At 38.0% G+C, this 22,847-nt stretch overlaps 1 pseudogene; it reads right to left on the bottom strand.

Annotated features, from left to right (window-relative positions):
• Positions 1–11,969: 11,969 nt before the first annotated feature.
• The window catches only part of LOC147614302 (very-long-chain aldehyde decarbonylase GL1-1-like), a 49,642-nt pseudogene continuing 38,764 nt past the window's right edge, over positions 11,970–22,847 (bottom strand).

Raw genomic sequence — 22,847 nt, 5'->3', positions numbered from 1 at the left:
ATCTTCCCCTGTAATCAATCCCTCTTCAGAAATATAAAGACCTTGTTTCTAACTGTTTTAGCTTAGAGAGAGAAAAATATTCTAGAGAGAGAATATTCAGATTTTGAATATTTTTGGATAGAAAAATATCTCTTATAATTCAGATGAGTTCCCCTGAAACAGAAATTTAAAAAGAATTTTCCAATGTGCAATTGAAATTAATTGGAAATAGGTATAAAGAACCTTAGTCTAAGGGTCTAGATTTTTAGAAAACTTTAGACTATGGTCCAATTAAGGTTTCTATGGGCCAATAGCATCAATCCATGTGTAGGGAGGAGATAAATCCAAATTGTAAAAAGAAAATACCCACAAATGAGTAAATGCTCACATGAGGTGAAGAGTTGAAAATGTACAAGGTTTATTAGTAAAAAACTATGAGCAATATTAAAAATATGAGATATTTTGGGAATAATGATTTTATTATGACACATATGTAAGGAAGGGGAGTCCCTTAAATGCTCACATAAGATGAAGAGTTGAAAATGTACAAGGTTTATTAGTAAAAAACTATGAGCAATATTAAAATGATTCCATTATGACACATATGTAAGGAAGGGGAGTTCTTTAAAGGAGGTGCATATTTCACATAAGATGAAGAGTTTAAAATGTACAAGGTTTATTAGTAAATAAACACATATGTAAGGAAGAGGAGTTCTTTAAAGGAGGTGCATATTTCACATAAGATGAAGAGTTGAAAATGTACAAGGTTTATTAGTAAAAAACTATGAGCAATACAATTTTGACACATATGTAAGGAAGGGGAATTCTTTAAAGGAGGTGCATATTTCACATGCTTGAATGAGTTTTAAACTCATAAAAATTAAGATATTTCATCTCTCCTCTCTCCTCATTCAAGTCTAGTTCTAAAAAGTTAGCTTAACTGACCTAAAAATGGTCAAAAAGTGACCAAACTGACTTGGAAAATTCTAGAATCGGTTTGTTTGGTTAGGAGCTCAAATTTTCCTATAAATAGAAGCCTCCCCTTGTTGAAAAAGGACATAGAGTCTTATGCCTTGTTACTCTACTCCATCTAAGCCAAATTAGATAGAGTCTTATGCTTTGTTACTCTACTCCATCTAAGCCAAATTAGATAGAGTCTTATGCTTTGTTACTCTACTCCACCTAAGCCAAATTAGATAGTGTCTTATGCCTTGTTACTCTACTCCACCTAAGCCAAAATATAGAGTGTCTTATGCATTGTTACTCTACTCTACCTAAGTCAAGGGTTGTGAATTCTTTAATAATTCACTAGTTTTTGATACTTCTCTCTTTCTTCAATCCCCATTGGTGGCTCCGTCAACATACTAAACCAATTGATTGGTTGGGGGCCTCTACCGTGAATAAAGAATCAAGCAAATCATAAGGTAAGTATATTGAATTTTGATCTTTTCTAGAATTTCTCAATGATTCTCTCTTCTCAACCCCTCTCAAGCTTGAGAAGTTTAACTGGTATGGTTTTTTAAATGCTATTGAAGTTAATTGGTGAATAGTAGTGAAGAGTTACATAATTTAATAAATGCTATAGAAGTTAATTTCCATTTATGTTTAAATTCTAATGGTTTTTATGTAATTTCTCTCTCTCACTCAAGAAATGGTCATACTCATGACCCATTCTCAATCCAAATGAAGCTTTTCAAAAAGCTTTTTCTTAATCCAAGATTAAGCTATGCTTGAGGCCAAATTACTGGCTTTTTGCTATACTTTTAGTTTATGCACATTGTTGATTCAATCCATTATGGATTGATGACCCAATTAGAGACCATTCTAATTGTTTTCTTAATGATTCAATTAGAGACCATTATGGATTGATGATCCAATTAGAGACCATTCTAATTGTTTTCTTAATGATCCAATTAGAGACCATTATGGATTGATGATCCAATTAGAGACCATTCTAATTATTTCTTTAATAATGAGCTTTATCCCTTAGAAAAAAATTGAGATTTATCAGTCATAGTAGCGGAGCTATGGCAAAATTTTTATAGAAATTACGCATAAAATAAATTCATTCAAAGCATAAAAAGAGGAATTCCTACCATATTCTAGGAACTATCATCCTAGATTAATTAAAAGAATTTTATTATGCATGGAGATGTGGATGTTGCATGTAGATGTAGATGTATGGATGTGAGTGTGAATGTGGAGGTGGATGTATGCATGGGATGTGGATGTATGCATGTAGAAATAGATGTGTAGATGAGGATGTAAATGGAGATGTGGATGGATGCATGTAGATGTAGAGGTATAGATGTAGATGTGAATGGAGATGTGGATGGAGATGTGGATGTAGATGTGAATGGAGATGTGGATGTATACATGTAGATGTAGATGTATAGATGTAGATGTGGATGTGGAGGTGGATGGATGCATGTAGATGTAGATGTATAGATGTAGATGGGAATGGAGATATGGATGTATGCATGTAGATGTAGTTGTGAATGGAGATGTATATGTATACATGTAGATGTAGATGTATAGATGTAGATGTGGATGTGGATGGGGATATATGCATGTAGATGTAGATGTATAGATGTAGATGTGAATGGAGATGTGGATGTATGCATGTAGATGTAGATGTATGGAGGTGAATGTGAATGTGGATGTGGATGTATGCATAGAGATGTAGATGTATGCATGTAGATGTGAATGTACGCATATAGATGTGGATGTATGGATGTGAATATACGATATGCGATGTGAGGGAATCTGAAGTGATGAGATAGAAATGATGTGATGGGATGAGTATACATATAAATGGAATATGGAATAAGTAATGTAGATTGATGAGGGGTAATGTGGAAAAATGAAAGTTAAAATAGAAATTGTGTTGTAAACTGTTTGTAAATACTGTTTGTAAATGCTGTTTGTAAATGATTGTTTTATGTCAAGAATGCTGGGGGGAGCATTTTGACCGTCTTGTGATTAAAGTCGTGATGGTAAAGTTGCAACTGCTGACGGGGAGTCAATGAAGGACGTCTCGCGTAGCAAGGTCGGCCGAGGTCTTGACCAGCCTCGGTGCGATTAAAATGGTGAGCTTCCGGTACGGTGGATGAGGGGCCAAGGAAGCGGCCTATGCGTGAAGCGCTAGGTTACCTGCGAAGGATCCTAGAGGGTGCTGACCATACGGTGCTCGGGCTCTGGGTTGCCTAGGATACCCACGCGTGCGTCGAGGAAGATATTGGAACAGAGTTGGAGTTGTTTTCTGAAATCGAGCATGGATCTGGTTGATTGACCTTGCTGGTCTTCAATGGATGAGTCCATGGCTCCTTATATGGATCTGTTGGTTGATCTTGCTGATCTTCAACGAGAGTCCATCTTGTTAAGTGATTATATTGCCAAGTATTATGGGCTAGGAACTATCGAAACGGCTCCTGAGCGTTCTAGTTGCCAATGATGCCATAGATACTCTGATGAAGGAATGATGGGAAATTAAGAATCAATTGGATAAATTGGAAGATGGTGATCAATGATACTATGGTTTTATTAAAGGATTGTTTTAAACTGGTTGAATCTGGTTGAAAAAGGCAATTTCATATTGGGTGTGTGAGTGGTGTGACTAGTTTTATTTTGCATGAACATCCGGCTAGGGGGCCTTGGAACTCTTTTCCTTGGTACCCGGGACAAAACCTAACCAAATTTTTAATTGGATCCCATCACTACAGTGGTTGGGCGGTTGGCTAACCCATGGGATTGGATGGGGTTAGGCTGGACTGATGGATCCGTAAATCGAGACTCAAACTTTTGTTTTTACGATAGAAAAAAAAAAAATCCCGGACAGTAATTGTTCTATGGATAGGAATCAACGGCTGTGCCTCTTGAATGGGGAAAAAAGCGTTGATCCCAATGATCCAAGTGCAAGTTTCTTCCTTGAACTGACTAAGTATCTTATAGATGTAATTGGATCATCTCGATCAGAAATGATCTTGACTACGTTAGAGTAAAAAAGTTATCCTGGTGGAATCGCCCGTGCTTCCGGTTAAGAAAGTTTTTCCGGGATCGGTTTTGGAACAACCGACGGATTAGTCTCTTATCCGGATATCCATGGGCGAGGCCCCGAGTGTGGGACCCCTGTCCCACGCGAGAAGCGCTACTTCCGCTGCCAGTACCCCGAATCCGTTGCTCGGTGGGAACAGGGATCTTACAGTTGGTATCAGAGCATTTGCTTAATAAAGATCAACTGAGAAGACAAATATGTCAAAAATTTATCAAGAAACACAAAAAGGTTATAATTGTGTGATATAATTCATACAATTTGATATTCGTAATTTTGGTAATTGGGTCTTCAGATGGAAGTACCGCAATTATATAGAAACCCTGACTTGCTTGAGGCCTAGACATGATAGTACTTACCTTATAATTCCAAGGGCCGTGACTACGCGTATATACCGAGAGTATACTGCAGCTCTTTACTGACAGTATATACGAGTAAATCTAAGACTTGAAATTATAAGCGTTAATGCTATCCAGATGATGATTTCGAATGTGATTGATCTGATTTTTAATTCTGTTTGAGAATTGATGAATTGATTTGGATTCTGATTGAAAATGCTGATTGAAAAAAAAATGTTGATTTTTAAAAATTAGTTGAAATATAATGAAACCACAATGAGGGGGAATGGGACGAGTCCCTGTGATGATATTCATAACTAGAATGATGATAACGAATTCAGCAAATCACTATGAGATTAGTGGATTGTGCTGTCAGATTGCTACTGTTAATACTTGAGCAGTAGATCAAGTTAAGGATGTCAAATTGAGAACTTGCTTGACTGAAATTTCCGTAGGAAGGAATGTTCCGAAGGAAACTTTTCGGTCTAATGGACCTTTATCATGTTAAAGATATGAATGATATGATCTGAATGAATTGTTATTTAATGATGAGTTCTATATAAGGGATATTTATCCCAGTGTTCTGTTGGGTTGACCAGAATATAAGGAACCCAGAATAAAATTGGATCTTAAGAAAAAGAGCTGTCCTCTACCTTACGAGATGAGGACATCTCGCACTTTTTAAGTGGGGTAGAATGTAAGATTCCTCCCCAACCTTTGAGGTATACTGGAGTAAGAATCTTCCTTTCTGATCTTATAATTATTCCCTCTCTAAAATAAAAGAAAATTTCTGTTTAAAAAAGGAAGACCCTTTCCCTAGAATACTTCTCAGGAGTCACGCCTGTTTTAAGGATTTAGAACAATGAGTTTAGAAGTGAGAATCGGTGTTTTGGATACCAAGGTTTTGGTTTTCATTCGAGTACGGCCCAAAAGAAGTTCTTTATCTCTTGGGGAGTATAAGAAGTTATCCCCAGATATTGTGATCCTTATATCTGAATTCAATGAAAGTAGGTGACTTAGCCTACAAGTTTCTTTTATCTCCTCATCTCAAAATTCTTAATGCCTTCTATAGAAAAATGTGTCAAACACAAATCATGGAAAGACGGTAAAACTTCAGTGGCAAGTTACCGTTGGCTTCTAGGTTACGCTAGCTCCTTCCTTTATATAAGTCGTAACTTTTACTTGTCACTCACAGTAATCTTACTCCCATCAATCTCCTTTCTTTCTTAATCTCCTTCATGGCTTGGCAACAGGAATTAGTTTTATCCCTGATGATTTCTCACCTTCAAGATGCAAGAGAGTCTGTGAAGAAAGACTTTATAGAACAGTATGAGCGCTCACTTTTTCCTCACCTAGGAACTTCTGTAGCGCAGACCAAATGGCGGACCTATCAAAACATAACTAGGGTAACACCCTGGGGTCAGCAACACTTTCGTAACAATGTCTGCTTGGCCATGGTTATTGAAGCTTTGGGTTTGGGTCCCCGATACTACTGTGTCATGAGATCAAGGCATCTTGGGTTTTCTGAGCGGGTCTTCTTACTGGCATGTTTTCTTCCTCATGAGAAGATATGCCTTTACCCCGTTTTTGGCTTGCCTCTCAGAGGTCCTTTTGTTAGATCACCTCATACCACTGAGATAGGTGCGGCAATAACCAACAGAATCATTCCCATAGATGAGTTACCCTATACTTGTGCAGCTTGTGAGGACTGCTTTTGTGACCATATGATGGACGGGCTTATGGAAGTGTAAAGAGTTCTTCTATCTTTACTGTATAAGTCCCGTGAATGAATAAAGTTTAAATCTTGTTCTTATTTTGAATCTTGCTCTCTTTAAGACTTTTCTTGGTGGTTAATCGTGATTAAAATTTTTCTCTAAGTCTCATATTCGTGCATCTTGCGAAATTATTCCAAGCTGCGAGATGAGGACATCTCGCGTTTTTTAAGTGGGGTAGAATGTAAGATTCCTCTCCCAACCCCTTTTTGATGTCTAGTATCTTCCCCTGTAATCAATCCCTCTTCAGAAATATAAAGACCTTGTTTTTAACTGTTTTAGCTTAGAGAGAGAAAAATATTCTAGAGAGAGAATATTCAGATTTTGAATATTTTTGAATAGAAAAATATCTCTTATAATTCAGATGAGTTCCCCTGAAACAGAAATTTAAAAAGAATTTTCCAATGTGCAATTGGAATTAATTGGAAATAGGTATAAAGAACCTTAGTCTAAGGGTCTAGATTTTTAGAAAACTTTAGACTATGGTCCAATTAAGGTTTCTATGGGCCAATAGCATCAATCCATGTGTAGGGAGGAGATAAATCCAAATTGTAAAAAGAAAATACCCACAAATGAGTAAATGCTCACATGAGGTGAAGAGTTGAAAATGTACAAGGTTTATTAGTAAAAAACTATGAGCAATATTAAAAATATGAGATATTTTGGGAATAATGATTTTATTATGACACATATGTAAGGAAGGGGAGTCCCTTAAATGCTCACATAAGATGAAGAGTTGAAAATGTACAAGGTTTATTAGTAAAAAACTATGAGCAATATTAAAATGATTCCATTATGACACATATGTAAGGAAGGGGAGTTCTTTAAAGGAGGTGCATATTTCACATAAGATGAAGAGTTTAAAATGTACAAGGTTTATTAGTAAATAAACACATATGTAAGGAAGAGGAGTTCTTTAAAGGAGGTGCATATTTCACATAAGATGAAGAGTTGAAAATGTACAAGGTTTATTAGTAAAAAACTATGAGCAATACAATTTTGACACATATGTAAGGAAGGGGAATTCTTTAAAGGAGGTGCATATTTCACATGCTTGAATGAGTTTTAAACTCATAAAAATTAAGATATTTCATCTCTCCTCTCTCCTCATTCAAGTCTAGTTCCAAAAAGTTAGCTTAACTGACCTAAAAATGGTCAAAAAGTGACCAAACTGACTTGGAAAATTCTAGAATCGGTTTGTTTGGTTAGGAGCTCAAATTTTCCTATAAATAGAAGCCTCCCCTTGTTGAAAAAGGACATAGAGTCTTATGCCTTGTTACTCTACTCCATCTAAGCCAAATTAGATAGAGTCTTATGCTTTGTTACTCTACTCCATCTAAGCCAAATTAGATAGAGTCTTATGCTTTGTTACTCTACTCCACCTAAGCCAAATTAGATAGTGTCTTATGCCTTGTTACTCTACTCCACCTAAGCCAAAATATAGAGTGTCTTATGCATTGTTACTCTACTCTACCTAAGTCAAGGGTTGTGAATTCTTTAATAATTCACTAGTTTTTGATACTTCTCTCTTTCTTCAATCCCCATTGGTGGCTCCGTCAACATACTAAACCAATTGATTGGTTGGGGGCCTCTACCGTGAATAAAGAATCAAGCAAATCATAAGGTAAGTATATTGAATTTTGATCTTTTCTAGAATTTCTCAATGATTCTCTCTTCTCAACCCCTCTCAAGCTTGAGAAGTTTAACTGGTATGGTTTTTTAAATGCTATTGAAGTTAATTGGTGAATAGTAGTGAAGAGTTACATAATTTAATAAATGCTATAGAAGTTAATTTCCATTTATGTTTAAATTCTAATGGTTTTTATGTAATTTCTCTCTCTCACTCAAGAAATGGTCATACTCATGACCCATTCTCAATCCAAATGAAGCTTTTCAAAAAGCTTTTTCTTAATCCAAGATTAAGCTATGCTTGAGGCCAAATTACTGGCTTTTTGCTATACTTTTAGTTTATGCACATTGTTGATTCAATCCATTATGGATTGATGACCCAATTAGAGACCATTCTAATTGTTTTCTTAATGATTCAATTAGAGACCATTATGGATTGATGATCCAATTAGAGACCATTCTAATTGTTTTCTTAATGATCCAATTAGAGACCATTATGGATTGATGATCCAATTAGAGACCATTCTAATTATTTCTTTAATAATGAGCTTTATCCCTTAGAAAAAAATTGAGATTTATCAGTCATAGTAGCGGAGCTATGGCAAAATTTTTATAGAAATTACGCATAAGATAAATTCATTCAAAGCATAAAAAGAGGAATTCCTACCATATTCTAGGAACTATCATCCTAGATTAATTAAAAGAATTTTATTATGCATGGAGATGTGGATGTTGCATGTAGATGTAGATGTATGGATGTGAGTGTGAATGTGGAGGTGGATGTATGCATGGGATGTGGATGTATGCATGTAGAAATAGATGTGTAGATGAGGATGTAAATGGAGATGTGGATGGATGCATGTAGATGTAGAGGTATAGATGTAGATGTGAATGGAGATGTGGATGGAGATGTGGATGTAGATGTGAATGGAGATGTGGATGTATACATGTAGATGTAGATGTATAGATGTAGATGTGGATGTGGAGGTGGATGGATGCATGTAGATGTAGATGTATAGATGTAGATGGGAATGGAGATATGGATGTATGCATGTAGATGTAGTTGTGAATGGAGATGTATATGTATACATGTAGATGTAGATGTATAGATGTAGATGTGGATGTGGATGGGGATATATGCATGTAGATGTAGATGTATAGATGTAGATGTGAATGGAGATGTGGATGTATGCATGTAGATGTAGATGTATGGAGGTGAATGTGAATGTGGATGTGGATGTATGCATAGAGATGTAGATGTATGCATGTAGATGTGAATGTACACATATAGATGTGGATGTATGGATGTGAATATACGATATGCGATGTGAGGGAATCTGAAGTGATGAGATAGAAATGATGTGATGGGATGAGTATACATATAAATGGAATATGGAATAAGTAATGTAGATTGATGAGGGGTAATGTGGAAAAATGAAAGTTAAAATAGAAATTGTGTTGTAAACTGTTTGTAAATACTGTTTGTAAATGCTGTTTGTAAATGATTGTTTTATGTCAAGAATGCTGGGGGGAGCATTTTGACCGTCTTGTGATTAAAGTCGTGATGGTAAAGTTGCAACTGCTGACGGGGAGTCAATGAAGGACGTCTCGCGTAGCAAGGTCGGCCGAGGTCTTGACCAGCCTCGGTGCGATTAAAATGGTGAGCTTCCGGTACGGTGGATGAGGGGCCAAGGAAGCGGCCTATGCGTGAAGCGCTAGGTTACCTGCGAAGGATCCTAGAGGGTGCTGACCATACGGTGCTCGGGCTCTGGGTTGCCTAGGATACCCACGCGTGCGTCGAGGAAGATATTGGAACAGAGTTGGAGTTGTTTTCTGAAATCGAGCATGGATCTGGTTGATTGACCTTGCTGGTCTTCAATGGATGAGTCCATGGCTCCTTATATGGATCTGTTGGTTGATCTTGCTGATCTTCAACGAGAGTCCATCTTGTTAAGTGATTATATTGCCAAGTATTATGGGCTAGGAACTATCGAAACGGCTCCTGAGCGTTCTAGTTGCCAATGATGCCATAGATACTCTGATGAAGGAATGATGGGAAATTAAGAATCAATTGGATAAATTGGAAGATGGTGATCAATGATACTATGGTTTTATTAAAGGATTGTTTTAAACTGGTTGAATCTGGTTGAAAAAGGTAATTTCATATTGGGTGTGTGAGTGGTGTGACTAGTTTTATTTTGCATGAACATCCGGCTAGGGGGCCTTGGAACTCTTTTCCTTGGTACCCGGGACAAAACCTAACCAAATTTTTAATTGGATCCCATCACTACAGTGGTTGGGCGGTTGGCTAACCCATGGGATTGGATGGGGTTAGGCTGGACTGATGGATCCGTAAATCGAGACTCAAACTTTTGTTTTTACGATAGAAAAAAAAAATCCCGGACAGTAATTGTTCTATGGATAGGAATCAACGGCTGTGCCTCTTGAATGGGGAAAAAAGCGTTGATCCCAATGATCCAAGTGCAAGTTTCTTCCTTGAACTGACTAAGTATCTTATAGATGTAATTGGATCATCTCGATCAGAAATGATCTTGACTACGTTAGAGTAAAAAAGTTATCCTGGTGGAATCGCCCGTGCTTCCGGTTAAGAAAGTTTTTCCGGGATCGGTTTTGGAACAACCGACGGATTAGTCTCTTATCCGGATATCCGTGGGCGAGGCCCCGAGTGTGGGACCCCTGTCCCACGCGAGAAGCGCTACTTCCGCTGCCAGTACCCCGAATCCGTTGCTCGGTGGGAACAGGGATCTTACACTTCCACTTGATCACATGCTTAACATTAGGAAGGGGGAAGTGTTAACCCCTTTATGTAATAGTGGCCAACATCAACAGGCAAAGTCAGAGCAAGCACACATACATGAACACCAACAAGCAAAGTCAAAGTAAGCAGAGGTACGTAAACATGGTTAAGAAACATGATATGAAGCAAAAGTGTCCATTTCACCTACTTGGATGAGCACCCATAATCTTATCACATAAGGTCTATATATGACTTTCAATGATCCAAGGTATGGTTGTTGAACGTAATCGCATCAAGTGGGCATTAAATGTGCATACTTATTGTGGGCATTAAATGTGCCCACAATAAGTATGGTTGTTGAACGTAATCGCATCAAGTGGGCATTAAATGTGCATACTTATTGTTTTCCCTTTTCTCACATGGGCATTAAATGTGCCAACCTCCAAGTAGGCATTAAATGTGCTTTACTAATTATTGTACCATTCTCATGAGGAGGTACATTATTTTAACCATAATGAAATATACATACAACCTTCTTTTATTCTTTCATTAGGTGAGAATATGTACTACCTTCAAACATTTAATGTGCCTACTTGTCATTATTTTACCTCATGAAGGTACATTATTTTAACCATAATGAAATATACATACAACCTTCAAGTTTTAACCATAATGACATATACACATACAACCTTCTTTTATCATGTGAGAATATGTTACTACTACCTTCCCAAACATTTAATGTGCCTACTTGTCATTATTTTACCTTCCCAAACATTTAATGTGCCTACTTGTCATTATTTTACCTCTCATTTTGCCTCTTATGGAGGTACATTGTTTTAACCATAATGAAACATACATAGAGGCAGGCATTAAATGTGCATACTTGTTATTGATTTCTCTTTTCTATCACCTGCGAGAATAACTTCTCCAAAGAACTTTTATCTGCACGTATAGGAAATGTGAATTCACTTTCATTATCGTACGTATAACATTTAAGCAAACATTTAATGACCTTGTCATTGTTTTACCTTTTCTCTCATGTGTGACTATGTACAACCTCGAAATGGGCATCAAGTGGGCATTAAATGTGCGAATGTGCATACTTATTGTTTTCCCTTTTCTCACATGGGCATTAAATGTACCAACCTCCAAGTAGGCATTAAATGTACCAACCTCCAAGTAGGCATTAAATGTACCAACCTCCAAGTGGGCATTAAATGTGCCAACCTCCAAGTGGGCATTAAATGTTCCAACCTCCAAGTGGGCATTAAATGTGCCAACCTCCAAGTGGGCATTAAATGTGCCTACTTATTATTGTACCATTGTCATGTGGAGGTACTTTATTTTAACCATAATGAAATATACATACAACCTTCTTTTATTCTTTTATTATGTGATAATATGTACTACCTTCAAACATTTAATGTGCCTACTTGTCATTATTTTACCTCATGAAGGTACATTATTGCAGCATAGCAAGCCCTCACAAAATACCTAGGCAACACATCCTCCAAGCAAGATAAGCTCATTAACGACTCAAAGCGACAATTAACACAAAATCATATGCATGTAACATTGGTTATCACATCCTACAAGAAGCAAGGGAAGATCATTAATGACTCAAAACAACAATCAACACAAAATCATATGCATGTAACAATCGGTTATCACATCTTTCAAGAAAAGGAGTTCCATTAATGACACATACCTAGGCATCACATCCTACAAGCAAAGGGAGCTCATAATTGACTCAAATCAACAATTAACACAAAATCAATGTGCATGTAACCATACATACCTTAAAAAAGGGAGCTCATTAATGACACAAGGTAACAAAACCAATGTAAAGGTGGCAATTTGAAAAAATAAAAAGGGGTGCTTTGTGTAAACCATAAATTCAATATTTCATGTTTCTCACCTCACATGCGTTGATGGTTTTTGCATTTTCGGGCCGGGCGGCACAGATCCATATGTGCAGTCTTTTCTTGAATTGTGCACCGGGAACAATGTGAATTGGTGGAAATGAGACCCATGTGGGGCAAAACTTTGATCGTGTGCACCTATTCGCTCACCTACAACACACACCTGCCATATACAATAAGCTTTATTATCTCAGCAAATAATCAATTTCAAATAAAGGGTAGCTTATATTAAGAAGTGAAGAGGAGGCAGATAGAGTGCTTTAATAAGCATCGCATCCCTATCAAATAATCAATTGCGCCCACCTACCATATAAGAAGCTTTATTATCTCAACATATAATCAATTTCGCCCACCTATCATATATTATCAAAACACAATCAATTTCTAATGCATGCTCCCAACGTAAAGTTGGGCTAATTCGAGCCTTTCCCCAAGTAACAGCTGTGGTTAGAGATTGTTGAGAGAGACTGATATTTTTATTTCAAATCTCCCAATTAATTATTATTTCAACCATTTTTCAAGAAAGAATTTCAAAGAAACAAAGGAAAACTTTACTCTTAAAAAAAACAAAGCTTTTTTTCTCGTAAAAACAGGAAAATATATTAAAAAAGTGTGAAATTACAGCACCCCATGAGGAAGGTCCATGGGGGGGACCCTGAAGACAGCTTCACCCTCAGGACACTGGATTTTCTGCCATCTGTCTCTGATTGTTCAGTTCGAAGTGCTTTTGGTTCTGTAGCTAAAGCATTTGTTTAAGATTTTTTTCCCATATTTTTCAATCATAAAATTTTATCTCAAGTCATACAAATATAAAAATACAAACGTGCATTGACATAAAAATGATAAGATAAAATAAAAAGATATTAAGAAAGCATATAAACGTAATAAGATAAAAAGATATATACGAACGTGCACTGTACGTGTATAATGCAATTCGCATTTATATTGTCCGTTGGGGTATATATGTAGTATGATATAATTCATATTTTTATTTTTATAATGTATAAAAAGATTCATGTTTTCATTATAATTCATATTTTTATTTTTATAATGTATAAAAAGATTCATCTTTTCATTACGTGTGATTCTGTGCACACAAAAAAAATGTACATTAAATACATCAACATAGTGTGATTCTGTGCAAAAAATAAAAATAAAAAAAAAATGTACATTAAATACATCAACATAACATCTATATACATACCTACATGTAGACAAACACACATAATACATATATCCATATAGTGGATATACATACAAACATGCACATTTATAGTATGTACACGTTCATAAATGCACTTACAGTCGCAATGTGATCCATATACTACATATACATGCGTCATCACGCACATACATTTAAGGCTCACCTTGCAGCTTTTTCCAGCTTCATAATGGGTTGCATGTACAAGATTCTGTTGAAACTTTGGGGCAATCTGCTGCCGCAGATTCTGCAACTGGTCCTTGAAGGGAGAGAAAGCCTAAAGAGGAAAGAATTTGAGAAAAAACACAATACAATATTAAAAGGATTCATCATCAAAACATGAGCTCGAATTGATTTGATTTATATATAGAAACACCTTCATGCAGGGTATGAAAATTGTGGAGGATGTGATGTGAAAGATTCATGTTAATGATTGATTAGTAGTGTCTAATGTGAATGATGTCCATATTACCAAGACTCTAATCCCATGCTCGCACAAGTAAATGGCGATGGCACGGCCGACCCTAGAATCAGCAGGAGTGAGGAAAACCTCCTCCACATCCGTCTTGGACACCACCTCCTTGAGAACAATCGCTGCCGCCAAAGCCTCCCCTATCACAATGGGAATACTCCCTCCTTGCTTGCACATGAATTTCTCATCCATATTCAATTTTTGGTCCTGTTATCACACATCCACATTTCATTCACCAATTTGGTTTGGTTTTAATCACATTAGCCAACCAAACATTTCATTCAGCAATTTGGTTTGGTTTTAATCACATTAGCCAACCAAACAACCATTGTTTTTGCACCACATAAATTAATACTAACACACATACATTAATACTAGGTGCCTAAAAAGTCAAGATTTTAGTTATGACGGCTAGCCCGTTGGGAGATAAGCAAGATAGTGGTGAGCAATCTCTGTCTGATACAGAAAATGGCTTGCCCAAAGATATGGAGATAGTCAACAAGGAATTGAAAAGAATGCATGCACAGGTGGGTTCCACCACACCTCAAGCTGCATCCAAAGCGGGACCTAAAAAGGTCAACTCCTAGAAAAAGAGCAAATGAGATGCACCACTTTGAATGTCAAGGGGTTGATTGACCTTTCCAAAGTCCAACTAGTGAAACAATGGCTAAGGAAACAAGGAAGATTTGACTTTATAGCTCTAACGGAAGTCAAAGTTAGCGGGGATGAGCTAGAAAAAAGGCTGATCAACATCTCTAAAGAGCACATCTGGATCTACACAGCCACCTGTCAGGGATCGGGGAGGAGTGGCTGTAGGGATGCATGTGGACCATCAGAATGATCTGAAAGACGTGAGGATTGATACGTTTGATCAATGGGCTGCATTTGAAATGTCAACTTTCTCCTTCATTGGAATTTATGCTGGAGGTCCTCAGACGAGCAGAATCAGAACTTGGGGTACGCTGAGATGTGTCCCTGATCCTATCATTCTAATGGGAGACTTCAATATGGTAGAATCCAAATATGACAGATTAAGAGGACTGGGACAAGTCATCAAAGGGGCAGAGCTCTTAGCTTGGCAGCGCACCGCGGATCACTTTGAGCTATGTGACGTGAGGAATAGGGGAGACTTCACGTGGCAGAACTATGTCCATGGGGAGTTGACCCGGAAAGCAAGATTGGATAGAGGATATATTAGCAAAACCCTCGGCAACACCTACATCAGATGTGAATGTAGAACTGACATCTCTACTTGCCTCTCTGATCACTACCCCGTGATATTAGAGCTGGACAACCATGATAAAAAGGTCTCTAATCAATGGTTCCACACGGATCCTGCCCTGTTAAAAATGCCTATTATTCAGGAGGAAGTCAAAAGAATCTGGACTGATTTCTTCAGCTGTGGCATTACTCCGGCAAGGGCTTGGAGTCTGGCCATCAAATCTACAGAAGCTCTTTTGATCTACATTAGGAAAGAGGTAACCAGAATCAGGAAAAACAAAAGGGATTTGCTATACCTGAATCTTAAAGATCTGGAAACCGCAGCCAATAAGGAAGATGCGGCTATTCAAGAAGCCGTTCTTGGTACAAGGGCTGAAATTAGGAGAGAAGAGGAGGTAACCCAGAAGCAGGCCCTTCTTTTCTTTAGAGACTGGTGGGCTGGGAAAGCTGACCTTCCCACTCCTGAGATGTTCAAAATGCTTAAAGTTAAACAAAGTAAGGATGCAATCCCTACACTGTATGATGGTGAGTACTTCATCCAGATGGTGAGTACTCTTTTTGGGAATGCCATGGCTAGGGTGAACGTCAATGGGGTACTCTCTGATGCGTTCTCCCTGACCAAATCTATCAGACAAGGCTACCCTCTAGCACCCCTCCTCTATGCTATTGCTGCAGATGGTCTGAACTGGCTGATTAAAGACAGGATGGACAAAGGGGAAATGAATGGTATCTCTCTGCCCAACAATAAACAGATATGCACCCAAATGTTTGCTGATGATACTAATGCCATGGTTGCCAATACTGAGATAAGCATTAAGTGCTTTTGGGAGTGCTTGGACATCTACTGCAAGGCTTCTGGCTCAACCATTAACCATAAAAAAACAGGTATCAGGTTCCTTATTGACAAACCTCTTGATTGGCTCATTCAAGCTGGCTGCCAAGTCCTGGAAGAGGGAGTAATTTTCAGATTATTGGGCATTCCCATGGGATTCAAGGTCATCCTGAAGCAAAGATGGAGGTGGGTGTTAAACAAGGTGGAAGAGAAGCTCACCAGATGGCAAAAAATGCATCTAAACCTGGGGGCAGAAAGATGGTAATTAACCACTTCATTATCCCTTCTATCATCTACTTTCTTAGCTGCTGGAGACCGCCAGACTCTAATCTTCAGCAGCTCATAAGGTTATGCAGGAACTATCTATGGGGAGGGGACCCCTGGATCAGGAAAATCCCTAAAGTCATGTGGGAATGGTGCTGTTTGGATACAAGTAAAGGGGGCCTTGGAATCAAAGAGGTGTCTAATCTGGCTAATAGAATGGCTGCCAAGTGGGTGCTGAGAAGCCTTCTCTCCCGCTCTAAAGACTGGGCCTGGTTGATCACCAAAAAGCTAGAACAATTCCAGCTTAAACAATTCCCCAAGTGGAAGAAGCTCCCCCTGCTCACAATTATGGCGAGCAAATACTTGGTGAAATCGGCTGGCAGTCAATTGGTCCATTCGCTTTGGTCTGCTTGGAATGCTATCAAGACTGACCTTATCCTGTTCGAGAAGCCTAGCTACACATGGGGGGTACACGGGAGAGACTCTATCTGGTGGCCATGCATCCCCCTCCCCCCAATTGATAATGCCCAAGCTGAAGTGGCTTTGAGAATGCACAGGAAAGGAATATGCTGTTGGTGGGATATTTGGGACAGAGACATCAATGCTTGGATGTCCAGAGCTGATCTGATCTATGCAGAACTAGACCTTATTGGGATAAGAATCAGATTGTGGCACCAATTGGACACTTGGCTGCTTTCGATCAAAGATTTGCCAGCGCACAAAGCTTTCCAATGGAAGAATCAAAAAGGTCTTCTCCCTATTCCCCCCAAACAAAGGACGGATCCTATCCATTGCACTCTAAACAAGAGATGGGGAATCCTCCTGGACAGAGTGCAATGGTATCTTCTATTTAACAAGCTATGGAATAAGTATGTGGAACCAAAAAAAGCGTGCCTAGCTTGGTTGGTCATGCTCAAAGCTATCTGGACCCATCTTAAAGCCTTCAGACTAAACATAGGGGATGGGAAGTGCCACAAATGCAAGGAGGTGGAGGATGACCTACACATTTTCATGCTAGCCCTATTGCTAAGAGATGTTTCGAGTCATTGGCCAAGTGCATTCAGCTATGGAATGGCTACACCCTCGGCTGGAAAAACTTGTTACTTGGAGAAGGCATCGGGTGCACCTTAGAGCTATGGGCTGTCCTGAGAACGGAAATGTTATGGTGCTTATGGTTAAATAGACTTGATGCCATTTTTAATAGTATGCATACTAACAATTTCAGGCCGAAAGAGAATTTGATTCATGTAGGTGAAAGATGCATACAAAGAAAGTTGAAAGATATGGACTCCAAGCTTCATCGGATGTAGGGAAAAGCTAAAGCAAAGCAAGAGGATCAGATAACTCACTCAGCAAATTCAGGAAGTGCGAAAGATGAGAGAGGCCGTCATCTCCAAGGATGTGGTGCTCATCAAAGCACTCTATGCCTTTTGAAAGCCACACTCACTAAAAGAGGGAAAAGCTGGTTTCACAGCTAGAGAAACTCCTCAACTAAGTCAAAGGCAAGCTCAAGGCTTGTGGCTCTGTATGTAATGTGCATAGACTCTGGTCTCTGTAGATTTGTCAACACGTTGTAACCTGTCTCCTTCCTTCTTCTTAATAAAAACAGCCAGTTTTTTGGAAAAAAAAATTGAGTGATTAATTATTGCCACATTACGGAATTCGATGTTCATAAATTAGATTATAGCTTCTTTAAAACGTGGAATCAATGGGCACCACACGAGTGGTACTACCCAAATAAATAATAAGATTAGATGCATTTGAATCACCTAAGATGCTCAATTAGTTAACACCGCATTGCGAAAATTAGCGATCAATAAAATGGATAAAATAGCTAGTTTCACCTTGAATTCATATCGTGGGATCACCCACGTTTGTAGTTCGAAGCTATTGCCGATGAAATGAGTAGCGCCGATAAATGGCTTTGCGAACAACCATGCAAGCACCATAATCAACAAGGCAATGGGCCACAGTATCCACATGTACCATTTCTTTGCATATGGTTGCGCAGCAAATGTTTGGAATCCAAATTGTAGATGGAAAGTGGACAGCAGCTCCGTTGCATGGGTTAGATACATGCAATCTACTTTCTTCTTGTTCCCTATATAAATCAATTTCTAGGATTAACACCATAAGTTAATTGTTGCACTTTTAATAAAACAGTTTAAATAAATCAACCTGAAAAACGTAAAAAAAACACCAAAATCTAGCAAAGGTCAATTTGATCTTTGTTCATGTTTCAAAACAATCAGATAATATACATGTGAAATTAAATCTACCTGACGTACTACAAAATCACAATAGTGAAATGCTTTAACAACATGCTAATATTGGATTTTTTGTTTCTAATTTTCTTATGATTCTCCATTTTCTTATGTCTCTCTGCAGATATTTTTCCCTCTAATTATGTTGAGGAACAACCACTACAAAGCCTCATTGTTGTTTTCTATGCTATGCATGCATCCATTGGAAAGGCAATGTTTGTATCTCAAAGCCCAAGTGATCTTGTATAGAACAATATCTTTTTCTTTTCTCACTCATATTTTGTAGATAAAAAACTAGGTTTATTTGGCAAGCTAGAAGAGATCCCCAACCCCCCTCTTAAAAATCCCGAATGGCCCAAACCTGATGCTTGGACCATCTTATGCTTAAAGTTTAAGATGGTAAGTGATATCAAGACATCACTCAAGTTTTCAAAGGCATCTAGGTCAGTAGGGATAAATTGGTTTTGTCCTTTACATGTTTTTGTGCACATGTTCAATTCCATGCTAATGCACCAAACAAAAATAATGTATATTTATAGGTACGGTCTGACCTCATTCAAGGATTACTAAGAGAGGATTGGGAGGTTCATGAGGGGTCACATCAAGGTGATGTGTACAAGTGCAAAGTAGTAGATTCTGCAGTGTCTTTCAGGTTCTTGAAGGCACGCTCTATTTTGTACATGCGTCTGCACTACCAAAGATGAATGCAAAAGCACGAGACATGGATCCCACTTCAAGCCTCAGAAGAAGAAATTATGCCTATTATTGAGGTAGCTGTGATGATGCAAAATGGATGGATTGAGCGAGTGGCAGCAAGCAAGCATTGGAGCCTAGCAGACCTGCGTCAACACTTTAGCATCATGGGCTTTGACAATGTGGAAGAGTCAAGTTTCAAGTTGATGAGAAGAAAGGTATATCTGATTCCACTACATGTCTAGAGTTAACCCTTACACTTTCTGGTTATTGTGCCACTTTCTATATTTTTACAGATTGGGAAGCGTAAGGAGGGGACAACCATGGTCTTAGAATCATGGCAAATAGGGGACCTTGAATTTTCAGCAAGCAAGGTGCATAGCCCTACCAACACATAGTAGGCATGTGGAAGAGCAAGCTAGAACTTATACCCCAAGAGATAATGTCTCCATAACTTAAGGCAATGAACAACAACTAAGGGTTCCAAATCATAGGTGGCATAATTTCCTTCATATTGCTTTGGCTTGTTGCGAGAAGTATAAGCAACTGGTCTTCCTTCTTGGCCTAAGACACCACCAAGTGCTAGACTACTAGCATCAAAACCACCTTAAATTCTCTGGTGAAATTAAGATGTTTCAGGACTGGAGCTGAGGTAATGATGGCTTTGAGCTGATCAAATTTGTCTTGATGGATTAGTAACTACACTATTTTGGAATCCTTTTTAAGAAGATTCTTCAAGGGTGCAGCTACCAGGACATAATCTTTAATGAAAATCATGTACCATCATGTGATTCCCAAAAATCCACGAACTTTGTGGATTGATTTAGGAGGTGGCCATTCTAGTATATCCTTGACCTTGGTGTGGGATCTACTAAGATACCATCTTGGGAGACAATAAATCCAAGATACTCAATCTGATAGGTAAAGAAGGCACATTTTCTCTTCTTAGCATAAAGTTTATGTCTGCGTAGTAATTACAGAACTCTATGTAGCAATTGGAGAACTCTACGCACATGCTCCTCATGCTCTTCCACTGACTTGGAGTAGATTAAGATGTCATCAAAGATAACAACCACAAATTCATCCAAGTAGGGATAAAATATATCTTGCATTAGGTGAAAGTTGCAAGAGCATTGGTTAACCCGAATGACATTACAGTAAACCTACAATAGTGGCCATAATGGGTATTGAAAGATGTCTGCTTATTTGACTCTCATATGATAGTAGCTAGACCTCAAGTCTATCTTTTAATTAGGAATTTTTTGGATCCAAAAAGGGCCTCCTAAGGATTCCTAATTTTATGGGATTAGAGCTTAAAAAGCTGGGCTTAAGGGAGATAAAGGCTATGATGACCCCTATTTTTTGCCTTTCCACATCAGCCATACCCCCCTAGTTTCACTTTTTAAAGGGAATATTCTCATACTCTCTCTCTTACTTTTTGACTTTTCTCATACTTTCTCTCTTACTTTTTGAATTTTTTATCTTCACTCTCTATAAATTGAATCTTTCTTGTCAGTTTGAAATCTCCTTTCTCATTAACTCCCACTATATCTCCCTTCCACACATCAGCAAAACATTCTCGTATTTAGGTGGGCCCCAAAAAGTGAAAATTTTTTATTTTTAATTTTTTTACATTTTGAGGTGGAAAAAACACCACCCAACCAATATGTATGATGAAAATAAATTTTTCCCTCCAAAAAGCTTGTAATTCAAGGGTCGCGTCAGAAGCATGTCAGAAGCCAGTACATCCATAACTAAGTGTCAGGTCCCCATAACCCCATAAACATAACTAGCTGTCAGATCCTGAAATTGTGGGGACCCTAAAAATCATTATTTTTTATTTTTTCTCATAAATGTAATTTATTGATGAAAAACTCCATGTTAGTATATTTGTATATCAAAAAGATCATTTTCTACTTAGAAAAACAGATTTATGTTAAACCTGCCAACAGCAAAGTTTTAACAATCTCTCTCGCACCCCCCTCTCTCTCTCTCTCTATCTCTCTCTCTCTCTCTCTCTCTGTGCTTTAGCTTCTTCCTCTGCTTAGCTATGGAGCCTTTGCAAGCTGTGTGTATAGCCCCTTCTTGTGAAGCTAGAAAACGGAAGGTTGATTTACACATTCGTATTCCTGAAGAGTATGGCAGCTCTAAAAAACTCATCCTACTGATGCACAATCTGTCCAAGGTCATAGGATAGCTAAGGAGAAAAATGTAGATCTTTGGGTTGATGGGCATCTCTATCTAGTTGACCCTCCATTAAGAGCAAACCCTCCTTTCCGCAATTTATCATCTTTTATGCAATTTGTTGGTGAAGGAGAGCTTGGCTTGTTAGGATACTGCAGAAGATTGACTACAAGTGGAGCTTGGCAAACCCATATTCTCCAATCTCAATTGCAAGCATCACAATTCAGCCTTTTACAATGTCAAGAAGGACTTAAAACATCATCAGATAAAATGAAAGAGATCCTCATAGAGAATGTGGAGAAGGATGCAAAGATTCAAAGGCTAGAGGAACTTATCAAACGACTCAAAGCAACGCCAAATGGTGCTCGTGAACTCAAAAAGACATTGGCTAGTATAGAATCTCTTGCATTTAAAGGTGGAGCACGGAAGAAAAGGATTCGAACAACAAAGTAAGTAACATAAACTTTCATTATGCACTCAGTGATTTAAACAAAATAGTCATGATTTGTGTTTTGCCAAGAATTTTCTGTGCAAGAGATGTGTGGTTCTAATGAAGAGAGATGGAAGGATTTGGTCAAAGCCATTCTGAATACCAAGGATATTCTCTCAATTATTACTGACCCTCATCATCCTAAACTACACCAAGCTGTTGTCAACAATGTAGTGAGTGAGATTAACACCTCCATCGATTCTTCCATTAATGCGGCTGGAATCAGCATGAAAGGGTACCAAGCAATCCGTCATGTTGTAAAAGATGCATTTCTAAGACAAGGAATCACTGGCACTTTTTTTCCTACACTCAAGGTGATTCACAATGTCAAATGTATCAATAATGATGATGTGCAGCGAGCTATAGAATAGTTTTATCACATTGAGGACACACTAACATTAGACACAGGGTCGAGCAGAAAGAAAATCAAGACAACAAGTATAGAATTTCACTATGATGTTTACAATAACATCTTTGTTCATATTGAGAGACTACAACAAGCTATGGTGAAGTTCTATGGTCTTTCACCAGAAGGTGAGAACTTGCAATTGCTACTATTCATGTTTTTCAGTACAAAATGAAGACGATTATTTTATTTTGAATATTGTAAATTACCATTTATTTGCAATTTTGGGGAGCACACTTTCATTTGTGCTCAAGCTAGATGAGTGCCAAATTGTGAAAGGTCGGAAGCTACGACATATGAGCATTATGCTCATGAATGAGGCCATGATTTGTTCATGGGAAAAGACTACCAAACCAAGTTTTAGTGTG

This window comes from Cibotium barometz, chromosome 42 (genome assembly GCF_041138505.1).
Source record: "Cibotium barometz isolate CiBa-2024 chromosome 42, ASM4113850v1, whole genome shotgun sequence".
NCBI classification, from domain to species: Eukaryota; Viridiplantae; Streptophyta; class Polypodiopsida; order Cyatheales; family Cibotiaceae; genus Cibotium; species Cibotium barometz.
Note: the sequence above shows the minus strand (reverse complement) of the source record. Positions and strands in the feature narration are given on the sequence as shown.